The following is a 13072-nucleotide window of genomic DNA, read 5'->3' on the forward strand; positions in this document are numbered from 1 at the left end:
GGCGGGTAAAAGAAAAGAAAACAATGTAAACAACCATGAAATTAAATAAACGCCCGGGTTGCCGGCACTGAAACTGAACTGAAAGAACGTTTTATCGGTTTGCCTTTAATGCAAAAATATTTTAGCACGTGTTGAAAATTTTATTTCAGGAAACCTGAAATTCGTTCATTAGTCCTGGAATCCCGTTTTTAACCGGAAATACAAATAATTTTAAGAGATTCTTAATTAATTAGCAGTTTTGATTTTCTCTATGTAACATTTTTACTAAGAATGTGCGTGTTTTTAATATTTTATAGCTAAAATACCTTCTACCCCGATTTGCCCGAGTTTCAATTCTTATTAAACTATATGAAACAAGCAATTATTATAATCTCTTTTTTTGTTTTTGGAGTGTTTTATTATGTTATCATAATAACACATCTGCCCTGATGATGGACACTGCAATGCTGTCCGAAACGTTGGCTAAAGAAGGAGTTAGCGCAACACGGCATAACACACGAAAAACAAATAACAAAAATACTTTTGGCCGTTATCTTAAATAATAATTATTATAATCGTCTGATGTTGTGATTTATATTATTGTAAGTTTAAAAATTCCAAGAAATGGCATGAATACTACATATCGAATGGGCCATTACAATTTCTTGATGCCAGAGCTCACCCGATAAATATTAAAACAGATTTTTTTGTGATTGTTTAAGGAATTTTTTTTTTTAACAAATTTATACATTTGTCTACTAATGTGATACATGGGATAAAACGTCAAGATAAAAAGTTGAAGTAATTATGGCGTTATAGTTATTTGGTATTTATTAGCAAATTTTCAATAAAAATCCTACCCACATAATACGTTTCCACAAAACGTGACAATCAAGTGGTTCTCGTGACGTCATCATTAAGACCGATTCACACCGCGACATTTAAGTGGCGTTCTGTAAAGCCTCGTTCACACAATGCGACGTCACGCGCTACCTACTAACGTACGCTACCTAAATACCCGCATGGCCCGATAATGCCCCGGTACGGATTTGCATTAAACTGTTACATGCATTATACCGTACCAGGCAACATGCATTCTACATTATTTAGAAGAAAAGTTATATCAAGGAAAATTTTAAAAACCTATATATATGCATATATTTTTTTCAATGAGGCCCAATTTGTTCGCCAGACAGTTTTTAACTGATCCAAAAATATATAAGCACATATTTATTTTTGATATCAATTATTTCTTCATACCAGTTCCAAAATCAGTGACCACGAAGTCACCGGTACAGTGTAACCGGAACAGGAAGATTGATCGACCATCGCTAAAACTCTCAAATTTAAAGGAATTTCTGAGTGGTTTTTGTCTGTGTATCGCAACGATTTTAATGTAAAGCACACAGTACGACTCTCAACTCTGCAAATTTTTTTTTCATATATATCACGACTTCCGTTAAACCCCAGACCCTAGATACGAGTTGAAATGTTTCCAACGCAATATAAGAAAATAAGGAACTTAAGTTAAAAATATTATTGCTTTAAAAGTAAATTAATTCAGATCATTTAAAAACAAATAAAACACCATTTGACTGGCACAACTGAATCTGAGGAGTCCGTCACGTTCTGACATCACAACCAGTCTACGTTAACAAAACATTTATAATCTATAAGGTCCACAGTCACACCATTTCTTTCGTAGTAATGCAGGTTCTTAAACACTGGTAAATCGTTTATCAGGTGCCGTTATGAATATATTTTTGCACTTTGGTTCAATACAATAACATTAGTGACGAGCTGCTAACATTAACATAAAAACGGGTAATCTTAAGAGAAAAAAATCCTTACTTCTATACAAAATACAGCGCTCCGCTAGTTAAAAAAAAACGTAGGTTTCTTGAGATTGTTAACTGATGACGTCACACGTCACTTCCTTAGATTTGGTGCGATTTTGGGAGACCCGAAAAATTAAATTATTGAAAATTATCACTGTCGATAATTTTTCTTTTTAAATGGGACTGCAGTTCCTTATTATTCCATGTCATCAATTAATAATGTCCCTTTAAAGATGCGCCTACGTTTCTAACACATTATTTTACAGAGTACGTAGATAATAATTAAAAGAAAAATACTAGTAATTGAAACGATGCATGTTACCCATTACAAATACTATCGTTCTGTTGCAGCTCGCTTGGTACAGAGGCATTGGTGCAGGTTGCGATCAGAAGTCTCATGGGTATGCTCTGGTGTGTGTGTGGGAGGTGGGAGGGGTATGGTAAAGTGGGTGTGTGGTGTCGGATCGCAGTAACACATATGAGAGGAGGAAGTACAACTGGGGAAGTATCTTTCCGGTTCCTGAGAGAAAATGGCCGGAAGGAATGCGAGAGTATGATTATAACTTTGAATTTTTATAATTGGTATTTTTTAACAGATTCACCTTTACCGCAGAAACTTTATTATTTACACTTGAAATAAATACAACAATATTGATTATAAAGATTTAATATTTTTGTTGTTTGTTTTTGGGGTGTTATGCCGTGTTGCGCTAACTCCTTCTTTAGCCGACGTTTCGGACATCGTTGCAGTGTCCATCATCAGGGCAGATCCGGTAGATCCAAAGATGTATAATTGTTAATTGTCGAGTTTGTGCTTATTTACTTGGAAGCGATACCGTGCCGGCAGCTTCTATCAACGTCGGCTAAAGAAGGAGTTAGCACAACACGGCATAACACCCCAAAAACAAACAACAAAAATGCTTTTGGCCGTGAAAATCTTTAAAAAAAAAATTTAATATGTGTAATGACCTCCCTTCTAAAGAAATCCAAAATTCTTGCAGTTTTTTATGGGTTACCTACGTCCCAATGTTTTTAAGTAAATATTTGAGTAGAAAAGTCATATATTATTAGTTTTAGAATACACACTAGATATAAAACGTTAAAATTTCAGATAAGTAAATAAAAAGACAAAATATATATTCTGTTAAGCTCGTCATTACGCAAGTATTAACATTTCATAAAACTATAACTAATCATTAAATTAATTCGTTTTTTAATAATAATAGTATAGTTTGTATTGCACTGTTTTTGTGAAAAATAGCCTCAAGAGTAGTGTAGGTACAATTTGTTAGTTTCTAGAATCAATCAAATTGTATTATTTACAAACTGATACAGAAAACCATACTTACCCGGCAGATCACTTCAGATTAAAAAATAAACGACTGAAGAAAAACTGCACGAAGAATTTGGAAGGCGGTTTTGGATACCGCCGCTCCGGGAACTATTGATTGGGTGACCTCCTGTGTGGGATCAATGTAAAAAAATACTTTATTGAAAACAATGGACAGTACATGATTTTAAGTCTGCAATTTTATTTTCCCTTATTATTGATATCACACTTATTACTTTACAGTGAACTAATACATAACACATTTTGAAAAAAAATCGAAAATTTGTGTCCGACTCATAGGTATCTATCTACTTCAACTTTCTTCGGAAAGATTGAAGAACAGTGTCATAAGTAAGAAAATATTTAAAAATTCTTGATGTATTTTGAAGTTACCACATTTGTCACGTGTATTTTCATCAGCATTCAAATATCACATATCCCACACAACCACCTCCCATCTGCTCCCCGCCCATCCCATCTACGGGCCACCTCCTTCCCCCTCACTTTTTTTTTTTTTTTTTCATTTTCTAGATTCTTATATTCCATGAAGTGGTGAATCATTTAAATTTACTGAATTTAAAGTTAATGTTCTTTATACAAATAGAACGGCGTCATATGCGCCTCACAATTTTTACCTCATATGGGTTTATTTAAATATTACCTGGCTTTTATAGACTTAGAGGCCTTGTATTTTCTCGGTAGGGAAAAAAATTTGTTACCTAAAAACCCTACTAAAATTGCATGTATCATCATCCAGCATCAGCACCAGCGGCGACCTACAGCGGCCATATACTACATACGTGTCTGTTTGTGTTGTGTTGGGAATGGGGAGGAAATTTTGGCTGCGCCCTTTTGTTGGAGTCCTTCCGCATTTGCCGTTGGGAGTAAGGAAAATCGCAGAAAACCTTACCCAGGGAGGAGCGGCCGAACGTCAACTTGAAGCGTTTGCGGCCTTCAGTAACATCGGTATATGATGTCCTGCATTTTTGAGATGTGTGTGTGTGTGTCTGTTTTTATGTTAATATATACTTATGAGAAGATAGAAAATAAACATACATATACATACAAATTATAAAATATTATATAAATATATAAGTAGATATATAAACATTATATATTTGGGAAGAAGGTCGGGAGTTTAGGAAATACCTACTGCTCGCTATTCGTCCGCGTCTAGTTCTGGTATGTGCCATATGTGGTCATGGTCCATGAGGATGTGTTTAGGTAGTCTGTGTGTGTATCTGAATGTCAGGTCGCTCGGAGCATTGTATTGTCCTATGTCTCGTATTAGTTGATTTTTACTAAGTGTGAGTGATTTGTAAAAGCGTTCAGTCAGTCTGTGTGTGAATTCGTATAGAGTTGGAATTTGTTCTCGTTCGTGTAATCTCTTCAAGTTTGTTCTGAGTCTCGTGTTGTATGTGATTTTAATGCAGAGATTTTGAAGTGTCTGTAGATTCTTGTGGTCTGTGTGTGAGATGCTGCTCCATACGGGAATCGCATAAGAGAGTACTGGACGAATGAGCGAGTAGTAGACGAGGAGTTTGGTTTTGGGAAGTAGCGGACTCCGTCTATTGAAAATTGGCTTCATCATGCCGATCGCTTGTCGCGTGCGCGTGTGTATCTTCGCTTGGAGTCCATGGTCAGGCCCAGATATGTCACTTCATCTTTCCATTCTATGCTGTGTCCTCCCATTTCGATGTTAAAGTCAGGTGTTCTGTTTACACGTTTTCTCGTGAACATGATGGCTTCAGTTTTCGCCTCGTTCAGTTTCAGGCGCCATTTTTTGTAGTATTCTACGAGCGCGTCGAGCGCCTTCTGTAGGTAAATAGCGGCCATATTCGCTTTCAGCGAGGAAACGTATAGTTTGACGTCATCAGCGTAGATAGACAGATTGCATCTCTCGTCTCGGGGGATGTCGAAGGTAAACAGAATGAAGAGAAATGGTCCAAGTAAACTTCCTTGCGGCACGCCTTTTGGAATCTCACGCATTGAAGATAGCACGTTCCTTATGAACACTCTGAACGATCTATTCTTTAGGTATTCCTGTATCAGTCTCGTTAGGTATATGGGCGTGTTAGTGCGGTGCAGTTTATGCACGAGCCCGTCTATCCATACTGTGTCGAATGCCTTCTCTAGGTCGATGAGCGCAGCGGCGGTGAAGCGATGTTTGTTAAATTTTCTTGCGATAAATTCCGCTACTCTGGTGAGTTGATGGGTCGTGGAGTGCCTCTTTCTGAAGCCGAACTGCTCGTCTGGCAACGTTTTGTTGTCGTCGTGGTGTGGTACAAGCCTGTTGAGTATAATTTGTTCAAATACCTTGCTCAGCGTAGATAATAGGCTAATCGGCCGGTAACTTGTCGGCTGCGTTCTATCTTTATTCGGCTTTGCGAAAGGCAGCACGGTCGCCGATTTCCATTTGATCGCTTCCCGGCGCCTTGTTTGTTCTCAATCGCCTGATTGTGACAGCAATCTCGCTTGGCGTAGCAAAGTGAATATCTTCAGCGTTTGTTTGCTCTGCTTCCCTCAAGTCTCGTAGAGAGTCTTCTACGATCCGGTCTGTAGCCGGGTCGGAAAGGCCGTCTGTAGCGGCGTAGGCTCTCTCGAACCCGTCGGCGAGTGTTTCAGCTTTTTCCTGTAGCGAAAGCGCCGTCCCGGGGCCGTTCAGTTTCTGTAGCGGGGGGATTGTGAAGTCTTTATGTCGCAGCGCGCTTGCCATTTTCCATAGGGAATTATCCTTCGGCGTGAGTGATGCGACTTTTTTGTCCCAAAGTTCGCGCTTGAGTTCTGCGATTTCGGACTTGATTTCTCTCTGCATGCAGTTGTACGCTGTCTTGAAATATTCGTCGCGTGTGCGGTGAAACATGCGTCGCAGGCGATTTTTCTCCTTGATGAGCGATAGAACGTACTCGGGAAGCTTGATCGTGTATGGGTGTATTTCTTTGAGAGGAATGTGTGTATCTTGTGCTGTTTGAAGAATCTCTGTGAGAGTGCTTGTAGCTGCGTCGATTTCTTGTGGCGAGCGCAGAGTTCCCGAAGTGAGATGAATTCGTTCGTTGACTTCTTTTTTGAATCCTTCCCAGTTCGCATCCTTGTAATTGCGCTGTTTTCTGGGGGTCCTTGAAGTTGTGCCGCCTATAGTAAAGCTCACGGGCAGGTGGTCCGAAGACAGTTCGTCTAGTGTGCGCAGTGGAGATATTGTCTTGACATTTTTCTCGAGTACTATGTCCAGTGTACTCGGATATCTAGATAGTCGCGAGTAGTACGTAGGTCTGTCGGGCGCCATTATCGAATAGGTATTTGTCTGCATGTGTGTAAAGAGCGTATTTCCGTTCGCATTACCTCTGTAGTTATTCCAGTAGTTGTGTTTGGCGTTCAAATCGCCTCCCATCACAACAATTGGTCCCAGATTGAGCAATTTATTGAGATCTTCTCTCACTAGGTTACTATGGGTGCAGTATACGGAGATGATGGTATGCGCTCTACCCTCTATGGTGACTTCGATAATCGTGGCTTCAGCGTGCTTCAACTTCGGAGTAGGTATTCTTGTGGACGTCATAGATTGCCGAACGAATATTGCGGTTCCTCCGCCTGATCTTCCTTGTCGATCGTCTCGATAAATCTCGAAGCCTTGCACTCTCAGCGGTACGCTTGGATTCAAGTGAGATTCTGATAGGAGAATAATGTCGGTGTGTAATTCGTTTGCCAAAGCGAGCAGTTCGTCTGTCTTGTTGCGCACGCTAAATGCGTTCCATACGAGGACTTTCACCGTCTCGGTATTAGGCATCGAGGGTGTCTAGGAGCTCTATCAGTATGACGAGCTTGTCTGCTGTTGTTGTGCAGCGGGCGAGCTGTGATCGCATCCTCAGGAGTCCTTGGAGCAGGGCCATCAAATCCAGGTTGTCCTCTGAGGAGTCGGGCGCGCGCACGTGCTCCTGCTGTGGGCGGGGCTGAGGTCGGGGCTGTGGGGGCGGCACGGGCTCGCGCTGCTGTTGGGCGGGGGCGGTGCCTCCGGCTACGTTGGCCCATGTGCGTCCATCCGTCCTCGGCTGAGGAGGTGGCCTGCTCGGGTTCTGTTCTGCCGGTGGGCGTTGGGCCCTTCTGGCAGGTCGCTGCTGTATGGAGGCAACGTACGCTACCCGCTTGGGGCAGCCTCTGTAGTTGGCGGGATGCGGGCCTGAGCAGTTGCAGCATGCGGCGGGCTCATCTCTTGTCTTCTTGGGGCATTCTGCCGAAGCATGCTCCAGTAAGCATTTTACGCACCTTGCTGTGTGCGAGCAGTTTCGGGACCCATGCCCGAAGTCTTGGCACCTGTAGCACTGGGTGCCGTGCTGTAAATGGTTGCTCCTGTGCTTCTGGAGGCGAATGCGGCAGTGGCACAGATATTTGACGGCCGCACGCAGCTGTCCCATGTTGACTTCCTTATTGAAGTGCGCTAAGTATAGGGGATACTCAATTGAGGCGGTCATCTTGACCACCTTCACTGCTGGGAATCCTTGTGATTCCAGATCTGCCTTTATTTCTTCCACTTCGACGAGCGGCAGGCCCTTGATGACGGCCTTTTTCATCTTTTCCGCTTCGGCCGTGAACGTGTGGAAGCCGCGAGCCTCCGCTCGCAGCCCGTTGGTAAGGGCGCGGTGGTCCTCCATCGTGCGCACGAAGATGTTAGCCGTGCCGCCCCTGTTGTACCTGAAAGTGAAGAGCTTACCAGCCCCCAGATGTCCTTGCACCGCAGCTGTGATCTGCGCGTGTGTCATGTTCCCCAGGGTCATCACAACCGGGGGAACGCGGTCTCTCCTGCCGGTACCTGCGGGAGAGAAAGATGTATTAGTATTGGCACGCTTTATACGCGGCGCGCCAGCGCCTTCGCTTACCTCGGGCAACTCTTCAAAACGGTTGCCACACTGGAGCGGTTGTGGTCCCCGTGGGGACATGGGCCTCTTCACGGGGTTGGACGGCCTCGTCCAGCCTCCATCCTGGGGGGCAGCCGTCTCCATCGGCTGCTGCGGTCTCGGGGGCGCCACGTAGGCCGACGCTGGGCCTATCGGGGGGCGCGTGGGGGCAGAACTGGGTCCTGCTGCCCAAGAGGGGCCTGCTGCGGGCTCCGTCATCTCGGTGGCGTCGGGCGTCGTGGGAGCCGTGGTGGTGGATGGTCTCCGGGTCCTTGGGTCCTCGGGGCGGGGCTGTGGTGCGGGGACCGTAAGGCGCACGGTCCGGTCTTAGTGCGATGCGCAATTTGGCGAGCGCCGGGCGGTACCACGACCGGGGAGTCCTCGTGGTCAATGGGGAGCATCCGGGTCGGGAACATGGTCATCTGTGTCGAACGGTGACTCCTCTTAAAAAGGGAGCACGTCTCGGGTGCTTGCGGGCGGTTTGTGGGGGCCAGCGTGGATCTTCGTAAGTTGAGTGTTTTGCGTGAAAGATTGCCTTGATAAAGGCAGTTGGGTGGGCGCGGGCGCCTGTTCAGTGGGCCGGCGGGATTCCTCTGGCCGGCAAAAGTAGCGGGGCCTGGCTGAGTGCACAAGCCAGACAAAAACGCTTGTGTGGTTGTGTCACAAACCACAAAAACGATCTATCTCCAATATCTCCTCTCCCCCTCACTACTCATAATACTTAGGGGGTGTTATTGGGAAGTAATGCACGCTTCGCAGAGGCGATTCCAGGAGCATTGGATTTGCGAGCAAATAAATGACTTGGATTTCAATTATTGATTTCAAAAAAACTAATCATGTTATGTATTTTTAGGAAAATTACATTTCAATTTTCATTTTGTCAGGCTTAATGAAAATTTCATTTCAATTTTCATTTTGTCAGGCTAAATGAAAATTTCATTTCAATTTTCATTTTGTCAGGCTAAATTTAAATTTCATGTTAATTTTCATTTCGTTAGGCTAAATGAAATTTTCATGTTCATTTTTATTTCGTCAGGCTAAATGAAAATTTCATTTCAATTTTCATTTTGTCAGGCTAAATGAAAATTTCATTTCAATGAAAATTTTATGTTAATGTTCATTTCGTCAGGCTAATTTTCGTTTCAGGACATTTCAATATGTCAGACTAACGACGGGTTGATTAGGAGAATTTGAACAATTCGCAAATTTCAACGTCCATTTTCGGATTCTGTCAAAGTTCAATTCAAGTTCTGTTATTATATCAGTATAGGCCAGTTGCTTAAGAAAACTGAAATAATAACAGAACTTGGAAAAATCTTTCACGGAACTTGAAAATTAACTTTGAAATTTGAATATGTTCAATTCTCTGTCCTTTTTTTATGAAATTTTCACTTTTTCAAACTAAATTAAAATTTTATGAAAATTTTCATTTTGTCATACTAATATTTATCTCTTCGGAATGATGTAAGGTTTAACCTTTTCTTCAAACACAGAAAACTTATTTTCTGGCACCATTTTACTTAAAAACTAACTTTTTTTTCTTAGTTTCAACTACTTTTATTGTTTAAAAACAACCGACATATTCCGTAAGTACTTTTGGTTTTAGAAGTTAAACTAAGTATAAGAAGTGAGCCTTGCTTACAAACCATGTATGTTTTTTTTAACAACATAAGTTGTTGAAGTGTTTGATTATGTTTAATTTAATAAAAACTTTTATCGAAAATATGACAAAAAGATATTTTTTTATGAAAAACCGCACAAGAGTCCCAACTGCTCCCGTCCGTATGGAGCCAGTGAGACTATCGCAATCCAAATCGGGGCATGTTATGAGGCTACCTTGGTGATTGGAAAAATATGAGAAAGAGGAAGGTGGGGGAGTACCATTTAAAGTCATTTCAATAAAAAATATTCCATGCGTCAAGCAATAAATTACCAGCGCATTTATAAAAAAGGAAAACGTATATTCTGTCTGTCACAAATCACATCATACGATCCTTTCACTCTTTGCTGCAAAAGTATGCAGCCCGTTAGTAATAGAGAATAATACGGAATCAGATGAAAAATATTAATGGTATGTCTTAAAAATATAAGTGTTGGAGTAATATATCTAATTTAGTTTGCATAACCGCCTCAATTCTTGTCCTGTCGCTGACTAAAGGGTATACTGTATACAGGGTAGGTACAGGCTACACAGTAGGTACAGCGATATGATGTAGCTTTAATGAGGCACTACATAGGCATTTCTTATTTGTCCCGTCATTTTCCTTGCTCCCGTGAGCGTTTTAATCAATTCGGTCTAGTGTACGTTGGGATGGAAGCGACCCAATGCAGCCTATTTATTGACACCATTAATTATTATTAATGTTAATTGAAGATTGTTGTGATGTCGCAAAGATTTTGTACTTGTGAGACTGTTGCGAAGTGTTTGAAGCGATAAGTGAAAAGGAAAGGAATTGTTGAGATGAGATCCCGGATTTTCAGCTGTAACTAAGAATACTTTCACCAGTTTTTAATCGTGTTTGCTCGAAACTTGGACAGTCTTCTATGGGATCAAATCGTTTAAAAAATATTACTTTCTCGAATCCCCTAAAAGATATCGAATAAAATAAAATAAAAGTAATTAGATACCTACAGTATTATCTGATAGTCGACAGTTATTGACGGTAATTAAATAGTTCTAATTGGACAGAAATTTTCTAACCATTTCCTACCCTTCTTTTATTATTATCGTCCATGTTTTTCTTCCCCTATTTTTTTTTTCTTGAATCTCCGTAAAATTGCCTTACTCTTTCTGGTTCCAGACAATACAACTTTTGTATCTTATTCACGTAAAATCACACTTAAATCAGTCGGACAAGATAATATTCTCTTAAGCACGGATTTTTCTTCTTATATACACTGTGTTTGAAAACTAGTGGCATTCGGTACTGCAATTTGGGATCGTTGGCTGGCGGTCATTATAAATTGTTATTATTGACACTTGAAAGAAGACCAATAAAACATATTCTTAAAAAAACGCAATACTTCCCAACAATAAATGTTTCTAAATCTATTTTCAGTTCCACCGCTAATAAAAATATAGCTTTACTTTAGACGTATAAATACCTCAGTAACAATAAGCTCAGAAATAAATAATAGTGTTAGAAATAACACCATGAGAGGACTAACAGTTACGTACAACAGCAGCGAAACATTATTTTGTGTTTAGTGGTAAAAATGATTCAATTATCTTCCTACGGACCTGTGAATAGAAAAAAAATACTTTTTAACTATCCCGTAGCCAAGTGGGGGAGTAGATAGTACAAAAAATTACTAATTATTTGTTACTCTTATATTGGCTTAAATACTTGACATATCATTTTAGTTTAGAATACCTGGGATTTCTATAGTTTAAAAGCCCATAAGACAGAAAAATGCATGGGGTCATCGGAAGACCCACTTGGTTACAGACGTTTTGATTGGCATCTTGCCCTGTCAAGAGTTAAAAACCCAGCCGAAATGATTCCATAAAAATATATTTTAATTTTACACTTTACTTTGTTGAAATTTTAGCTGATTATGTACATATATTATAAATTATATCTCATCCACAGATTAAATATAACTATGCAGCAATATTTATTTTGAAATCTCGAACTCTCAAAATCCACGCAAAAAAAGGAAAAATAACACAATTAATAAAAAATATAATTTCTAATACATTTTTAAATTTTTATTATTTTCTTTGTTTATTTCCTTCCTTTGTTTAAATATTTCAATTTAAAAAAAATCTTCTTTATTTTGTTATCGCTGAAAGAAAGTTTTTTCTCATAATAATGAGCACAACGTTCGTAAAACACCAGCTGACATTAAGAAAAAAATATAAAAATGTACAAAATTATACACTGCTAAATCATACAATATAACGAAATCGAATTATGAGAAAATGAATGCTCAAAACAATATCAAAAATGTTACACCTACCATAAAATTGAATCAAAATAAATTTTTCGCTTCTACCATGAGTTTCCCGATACGGTGTATATTATTTTTTTATTTTTATTAATTATTTTTTTTTTGTTACATACATATAAATTTTATATTAAATAATAAAGAAAGAAGTATAAAATTTAAATATAAACATAAAATATAATACAGTAGTATGCATAACTCAACACAGTGACTATTCAACACACCTTTAAAAAGTGATATAGAGTCATTAAAAACGATGAAAAAAAAAATTAAACCTAACGTAACTAACCTAACCTACTTAACCGACCTAATAAAGTTTTTGTTTAATCACTTTCCATGACTTTATATAACTCTTTAAAGATGTGATTAACTATCATTTTGATTATTTATCCTGTCACCACATATATGTATAGTATCAAAAAATCCCACACAGGCATCGCCAGTTCGTGGGTATACTTATGTTTTATTATGCGGTTAAGATTAGAAATTACTAAATTATGTTTTAAAATAAAAATTATATAAATAGGAATGCTTTAATCGACAGCTATATCATCAAACGTACTAATTTTGGTATTCTGTGATTATTGTTATTCCTGGGTGAAATTATTCACGTTCAATGAACTCAAATTTGTATTGAAATTTACGTAAAATTGAAAAAAAAAGTTTATTTTTGTGAAAATAATTCAAACCAGCATTAAAGTAGGTACCAACCCTAAATATAAGATATTATTTTTCAAAATTGAAATTGAAATATCCCGTGTTTTTTCCATTAATATATAGTTTGTTTATCACATTAAATCTAGCTCATTCCTTTCTGAAAAAATCTTTCGTTTTTAGAATGGAAAGCGTAAAATAAAATATCATTTTTAATCCCTCACAATAAAGTAAGATTTTATCAGTGAAGCGACAAGTTAAAAGTTAGCAGTCTTTTAACCTCTCCATTGCGCCGGGTCTATCCTAATGGGTCCGTAATCCCCGCGGGTTAAAGAGACCTCTAAATGTATGGATATTATTAAGTATTTATGGAGTAATGTCTTCGGCTTATGGAAAATCGTTTTGTAATCGTCTCACTTAGCCACTGCGAC

The sequence above is a fragment of the Hesperophylax consimilis genome, chromosome 24, assembly GCF_061612785.1.
Source record: "Hesperophylax consimilis isolate HC1 chromosome 24, BYU_Hcon_1.0, whole genome shotgun sequence".
NCBI classification, from domain to species: domain Eukaryota; kingdom Metazoa; phylum Arthropoda; class Insecta; order Trichoptera; family Limnephilidae; genus Hesperophylax; species Hesperophylax consimilis.